This window comes from Notolepis coatsorum (genome assembly GCF_963971535.1).
Source record: "Notolepis coatsorum genome assembly, chromosome: 5".
Lineage (NCBI taxonomy): Eukaryota > Metazoa > Chordata > Actinopteri > Aulopiformes > Paralepididae > Notolepis > Notolepis coatsorum.
The window spans coordinates 58,715,937-58,724,102 of record NC_140169.1 but is presented as its reverse complement, the minus strand read 5'-3'; positions in this window follow the sequence as shown (position 1 = coordinate 58,724,102).

The window sequence follows — 8,166 nt, the reverse complement described above, 5'->3', positions numbered from 1 at the left end:
AGTTCAAACAGTTCAGAATAAAACTAAAAACAGTTACATACTGAGGTAGGGAGGTTTGTGATCATGTTTTTAAACTGTCCATGGGATAGTGAGGTATTGCTTTTTAGTGTGAGTTGAAGTCAAGATCATTCCAGGAAGCTGGTGCATCAAAACAAAAGGCAGACGTACCAATTTCATATTGAACTCATGTCATGAGACCTTAAGTGTAAGCCAATCATTTGAGTGGGTCAGATAATGTCCATAATTCCAATCTAGCATCATTGTGATATATGGTGGCAATTTTCCATCAATGGCCTTAAAGATAAACGGATACCAATGCTTATTTCACCTCTCTGATAGAGAAGACCAATCCACCTTATTATACAGAATGCAATGATACATGCTATATGCCCAACCCTAACCTTAACCCATAACCTAATAATCAGCGTTTAATAGTTTTTCTTTGGAGGACTAGCGAGAATGTCCTCACAACCCAAAATGTCATCACAATCCAAAGTGTCCTCACATTAAAGACAGTTTGTCAATAACTGGTTCTCACCAAGTATATATATATTTTTGTTATTTTTTGCCATTTTCTCCCATTTTGGGAGAATGGGACCAACCAGTAGGAGTTGCTGTGGCAACGGCCACGCCCTCAGCGGCTCTCCACCCACAAGCACTGGTGTTTGGAGCTTCCACTGCCGGGAATGGAACCCGGGTCTCTGCAGTGGTAGGCGAGTACACTAGAGAAATCTTAAAAACACATTGTTTTGCGTCTATAATTAGCACATTATTTGATAGAATTTCAATAAAAAATAAATACAAAATATAATACAATTAACACCAGCCAAAAAGGGTAGGGGGTTCAAGCTATCTGTGCACATGCATTACTGATTGCACACGTATGTAATCATGTTAGCTTGACTGATAATCACTGAAGAACATTAATGTAATAAAATACAATCACTGTGATTATATTTTTTGTGGTTTTACAAATAAAGTATTAACCACTTGTACTCCTTTTTTGTTTTGTTCTGTTCATTTCTTGGGTCTCTTAACTAAACCAGTAAGTATCTTCACATAGCTTATTTACCTTTACAATTAATGGACTTTCCCTTTAAAGTTATATGTAAAAAAAATTGTTAAAACAAATCAAATCAAATCAAATGTATTTGTAAGGCCCGACAACACACGTAAATGTCCCCATGGGCCTGACACGTCTTCTTTAAACAAGTCAAGAAGAAAACATCACAATAACAAAATAGCAATAGGAAAAAATGCACCACAGGCAGTGTGGAGGAGAGAAACCTTAGAAGGGCCATTCAAGGGGGGATCTCCCTTCTTAGATGTCGGTGATAGTAGTGTTGCAATAAAACAGGCGGACAGTTGGTAGGCATGCACTCATATGCAGGCACGTGCACACATAGAGGCCAAGGGGTGCTTGAGCACCTGCCTTTTTAAGCCTCATCAAAAAAGTGCAAAAAAAAAAAAAAAAAAAAAAAAAATTATTATTATTATATATTTTTTTCCCGTTACGCATATAGACTGCCCTTCCAACTGAAAAATGTCAGGATAGAATCAAAATATTAGGTAAAGAGAGAGAGATGCCCCATATTCCATTGCAGTTTGCACGGCCTCCTCAGCGTGCCTCTCCACGGACCTATATATTTTATGCATAGCGTGGGTGGTGATGATGATGATGATGATAGAAACCGCTGTGGCGCATACAGTTGAATGCTGGTATTACACTCATTGAGGGACACGAAGAAGTCAAGTCCGATGGGATTTGGGAATCTCAAATACAAATCGGGATTGGAATAAAAAATGCATTTATATTAAACAATACAGAATATACAGCACTTCTTGGGGTCTGTAGGGTAAGCACTTATTCCCTCCCCCCTGAACATTTATGGATGTATGGGCCTTTTAAGTCAGTGATAAAAGTGTCTTTCAAGGATAAGTGAGCTCCTGCACTGATTATTATAGTTCAATATTCAATATTTGATCACCAAAACCCCCCAAAAAGCATAAAAAGGGGGGCCCCCGCCCGAAAAGGGCCCTTAAAAACCGTGCTTGCCTTTGAGCACCTGCCCCTCTAAAGTCCTGTGCACGTCCCTGATACACTTGATGGGTGTTTAGCTGGGGGAAGATGTAGACAACGGATATGCAACGTAAAGAAGAAACCGTCTTCAAATTCTTCAGTAGGTTTTGTGATCTGCACAGTGTCAGTCAGCTAATCACCCAACCCACAAGGGTGTGTGATTCAACACAAACTATACCATTGATCTCATTCTGACCAGTCCAGGATCTCCAATAAAGGGGTTATAGTATGCGGGTTAAGCGTTAATCATTTTATGATATTCTGTACCCACAAAAAAAATAAAACAAAAGGCTGGCTGTCACAAAACAGTCACATCTAGGGACCTTACAACCTACTCTAGTGAGGCCTTTAACCAATAACTGAAGAGCCTAATTCTCATCAATACTAAACAACATAGCCCCCCTGAGAACCACCAGGGTTAAAAATCGCACTGAGCCATGGATACATTCAGACATACTGACCGCTATGAAAACCAGAGAAAAAAATGCTCTGAACTCCATAAAAGTCAGTCAAAGCTTACCAAAAGCTTGTGTGTTTTTATTTTTTATTTTATTTTTTTATTCGTGTTTCGGTGTCAGTCTTTTAATTTCAATGTATTTTTGTCTTTTTGTGGTTTGTGTAAAAATGGGGGTTAAAAACAATAAAAATATATATATATAAAAAAAGGGAAGCTTACCAAAAGCTTCAGCAGTGAGCTCCAAGCCCACGTGGTTAAACTCAAACAACAACGAAACAGGCTAAGAAACGATGTAAAAACGATGATCAAATCTGCAAAAAATTCAATCGTCAATGATAAAACGGAGGAAAACAAAAACAAACCCTGTGAGCTTTGGAAATTACTCAACAACCAACTAGGCTGCAGTAAGAAACTGAAAACCAGATTTACAAACATCAACATTAAGACAGACAACACTCTCATCACAGACAAACATGTGGCCAATTACATAAACATATTCTTTACAAACATAGCCACAAAACTAATTAATAAACGACCCTGCTCCCACTCTTGGCATTTTAGGGTAGAACACATGCTAGCCTTCTACAAATCTGTTAAAAAAACTGAGCGCCCTCCAACCTAACAAGGCCACTGGCCATGACAATATCCCCTCCAAATTCCTCAGAGACTCAGCAGCCACCATACGACCACAACACGGGAGCTCCACAAATCATGTTAAACCCAGATTCGGCTCAAACAAGGGACTAAACACGTTTAGCAATTATGACACATCAATGTGGAACGCCCTACCCACAGCTGTAAAGGAATGTGAATCACTACCCACTTTCAAAACCACTCTTAAAGAGCACCTACGGGAGACTGCAATTCGAAACTGGCCCCTGTAAAGGTCCTAATCCAACCCCCTCCAATGTACAGTAAACGTCCTAACCCAACCACCTCCAATGTACAGTTTCTTCGTCAAATTTATATACTCTCTTTTTTAGACTCTTTTTGTATCACAAACAGTACTGTATTTGTAAATATGGTATGTCATAAATGTCTAGATGTAGCAGTACTGACTATCTGTATGTCATATATGTTATGATGAATTGAAAATGGGGGACCCTGATGTAAACAAGACGAAAGTCTCTCTGGTATGCATTCCCCTAACAATTGTGTGTATTGAGCTGTAGTGTATTGTACCCATTCTGCAATCTGTTAATAAAATGTTCAATCAATCAATCAATCAATCAATCAATCAATCAAAACCATCACCCAAGTCATCACCCACATAATAAACCTCTCCATAAAACAGGGACACGTCCCCAAAGATTTCAAACAAATTCAAACCAGGGATAGACGACCATGGGTTCAAAAGATGGGAACGGGGGGGGGGGGGGGGGGGGGGGGGGGAATAACAGCAATATGTACAATGATAGAAGGAGGGGAGATGCAGACTCTACAAAAATTTAGAGATTCGGACTAGAGAATAGAGACCACTTTAGATATTTACAGATTAGAGATTACTATAACAAAAAAATAAAACAAGACAGAGACAAAGAACAGAATGGGGTAATTAAGATAATGGTAAAATCATATGAAGGAAGGAAGGGGAGGGTTATATCAGCACTATATCAGGCAATAATGGACAGTAAGGGAATTACAACCTTGTATAAGAAAAGTGGGAGAAAGAATTAGAAATAGAGATAACAGAGGAGGAATGGTATAACACATGTAAGATACAACAATCAACCACAGGATCAAGGATATGGAGGGAGTTTGGGTGGAAAACATAATTAGATTCTTTATAACACCAGCAATACAGGGTAATTACTGTACATGCCAACACAAAAGCCATGTTGGAGAAAATGTGGGCAAGAAGTAGCGAACCACACACACACATATTCTGGGAATGTCAGAAAATAAGAAACTATTGGGAGGAGATAGGAGGGATAATAAATGAAATAGTAGGATATGAAATACCCCAGACAGGTCAAGTACTATACCTAGGGAACTTGACACAGAAAGAAATTCAGGGAGAAGACAAATAGTGGGAGGAATATAGGAAGAAGAGGAACGACATCACAGAAGGATGAAAAGGAAACAAGAAAATAAATTGAAATGTAAATAAACAATGTAAAGATAGAATTGACCAATGAACCCATGTCACCTCCTGTCTTTTATTTCAGTTTTCTTTTTGATATTATAATTTTTTCTTTATGGTTTCTGTCTGTTTAATTGTATTGTAAGTTCTGTCTTTGTATTTTGTAATAATAAAAAATAAAATAAAAATTAAGTTAAAAAAAAACAAGGCCACAAACATCACAAAACAAACTGGTCAGACTACTGCTTGGCCTTACCCCTAGAACCCACCTCACCCCTGCACACTTTGACAACCTAGGATGGCTTAGAGTAGACGACAGAGTACAGCAACTTGCAATGGGCCTGGTCTACAAGATACACTACACGACCAAGGTACCCATGTACATGTCAAAATACTTCCCAAAGGTCAGTGAATTCCACGACCACAACACCAGAGGGAGCTCCACAAATCATGTTAAACCCAGATTCGGCTCAAACAAGGGACTAAACACGTTTCACAATTATGCCACAATAATGTGGAATGCCCTACCCACAGCCGTAAAGGAATGTGAATCCCTCCTTCAAAACCACTCTCAAAGAGCACCTACGGGTGGCTGCAATTAGAAACTGGCCCCGGTAAATATCAAAATCCCCCCCCAACCTAACCCCCTCCAATTTACAGTTTCTTCTCCTTCGGATGTATATATTTTATAGTCAGTGTTATTTTGCTGGGAGATACCACGTGGATAATCATTTTCGGGTGGTTCTGGATGACTTCCATGTAGGGCCGGGCCCGTGACAGGTTGGGCCAGACTCTGGTGCTAGGACAGCGTCCTGTGATACTGTAGCTTCCCTGCTGATCCACTAGATGGCAGCACATCCAAGAGTCAGCAGTGGTAGACTACATTTAAAGTGTGCGTTGGGCTTCAGTCAGCTTGTAGGCTACAGCAGGAACCTAACCCCATTGACCTTCAATCAATCAAATCCTTTATTTAACCAGATAAGCATCATTGAGATTAAAATCTCCCTTTTCAAGAGCGATCTGGCCAAGCAAGGCAGCAGAAAGTTTCAACATAAAAAAGAACATCACAATAAAATACAGATAAAACATTCACAGCAAGATCCAATTTCAGGCAAGTTATCAAGCACTGTCCGAGGGAACTGAATTCATAGGTTTTTAAGATGCTTTTCAATTCTCCGAGGGTGACCAGTCCTGGCAATTGTTGTCCTGTAGCTTGTTCCAGGATGAAGGAGCAGCCTATTTAAATATAGACCGACTGTGTTGCACGATCTCACAGGTTGCCTCTATAGCATCCTGTTCTCCTGTCAATGTTTGAACGTTGAGAAATGGTCAAATGGTGCATTTATATAACAGCTTTTATCCAAAAACGCTTTACAATTTGTAATTCACTCACACACACACCGACGGTGGAGCCGACCGAGCATCGGGAGCAGTTAGGGGACGAGTGCCTTGCTCAAGGACACTTCGACACGCTGCCCTGGAGGAGCGGGAATCGGATTACCAGATGACTGATCTACCTCCCGAGCCACTGTTGAGAGGAACGGTGTCTCTCTCTCCCTCTGTGTGTTTGTCTCTCTCTCTCTCCCTGTATCATACTCTCTGTCTGTCTCTCTCTCCCTGTCTCTGCCTCTCTCTCTGTCTGTGTTTGTCTCTCTCTCTCTCTGTCTGTGTTTGTCTCTCTCTCTCTCTCTGTCTGTGTCTGTTTCTCTCTCTGTTTGTCTCTCTCTCCCTGTATCACACTCAATTCAATTCAATTCAAATAGGCTTTATTGGCATGAAATATCAACATACTTATTGCCAAAGCAAGTCCAACATACAAACAATAACATATATATTATTAAGCAATAAAACATACCATAATATTAGCAATAAGTAAAACAATCAACAGAAACATATTAAATTACAAAATAAACATTCCATCGGGTAGTCATTTTACAGATGTAGCCACCCAGATACATGTATTTACAGGGCTTGTTCTCTTATTGTATGACAACCATCTACATATTTTGCAGCTAATACTGTACACTGACTTTTCTCCCCACATATATATAACAGCTTTTGATTATCAGGGAGATGGATAAACTGTGGATCAATTTTATTTATTTTATAAAAGAAAACTTCTCTTAAATCCTTGTATTTTTCACAGTATAGTAGGAAGTGAGGTTCTGTCTCAACATCCCCCTGATGACAAAGTGAACACAGCCTGGCCTCTCTGGGCAGCCAGTTCTGCCTGTGACGGCCTGTTTCTATGGCTAGACTATGTCCACTCAGTCTGTACCGTGTCAATGTCTTTCTTAATTTTATATCATTCACAGTAGTCAGGTATTCTGCCACCGTGTACTCTCTGTTTAGGGTCAAATAGAATTCTAATTTACTTTGAGATTTGGTTGATTTGTTCCAATATTCTATATAGTTTTCTTTTTGTTTTGAGGTTATTTTGTTGGGCCAGATTTTTTGGTATCTGTCCTGAGGCATTTGTGGGCAGAGATTTCTGACTAGCTGGCAGAGGGGACTCTTATCTGGGTTCATCTCTCGGCTCTGAAGGGCTTTGTAGTGGTAGGAGTGGGGGTCACTTGATTGGAGGTGTGTGTAAAATTTTATGGCTCGCTTTTGAATTTGAATGATTAGGGGGTATTGGCCGAGTTCTGCCCTGCATGCATTATTGGCAGTGTGTCTGTGGACCTTAAGTAGGTTTTTGCACAATTCTGCATGCAGTACTTCTAATGGGTGTTTTTCCCATTTTGGGAAATCTTGGTTAGTTAATGGACCCCACACTTCACTGCCATATAATATTATTGGATTTATTACGGAATTTAGAATTTTGAGCCAGGTCCTAATTGGGATGTCAATTGGAATTTTCCTTTTGATGGCATAAAAAGCCCTTCTTCCCTTCTCCTTCAATTCATTCACAGCCATATTGAAGTTTCCATTATGATTTATTTTCAATCCCAAATATGGGTAGCTTTTTGTGTTTTCTAATATGTGTGTGCCTAATTTAAATGTATTATGTGAACTCTGAGACTCGTGTCTCCTTTGAAAGATCATGACTTTAGTCTTCTTCATGTTTACGTTCAGAGACCATGTCTGACAGAACTGGTGGAGGATGTCTAGGTTCTGTTGTAGACCCTCTTTAGTGGCTGACAGCAGAACCAGATCATCTGCGTACATCAGTAATTTTACATTGGTATCGTGCAGAGTCAGACCGGGTGCAGTAGAAAGTTCTAATAACTTTGCTAATTCATTTATATATATATTGAACAATGTTGGACTTAAATTGCACCCCTGGCGGACTCCGCGACCCTGGGTGAAGAAATTTGTTCTTTTATTTCCAATTCTAACAGCACATCTGTTTTTTGTGTACATGGATTTGATCAAGTCATATGTATTTCCTCCAACACCACTTTCTAGAATTTTGAAGAAAAGACCTTTGTGCCAAATTGAGTCAAAGGCTTTTTCAAAATCGACAAAGCAGGAATATATTTTGTTTTTGTTCTGTTTTACGTGAATGTCAATTAGGGTTTTAAGAGTGTATATATGGTCAGAGGT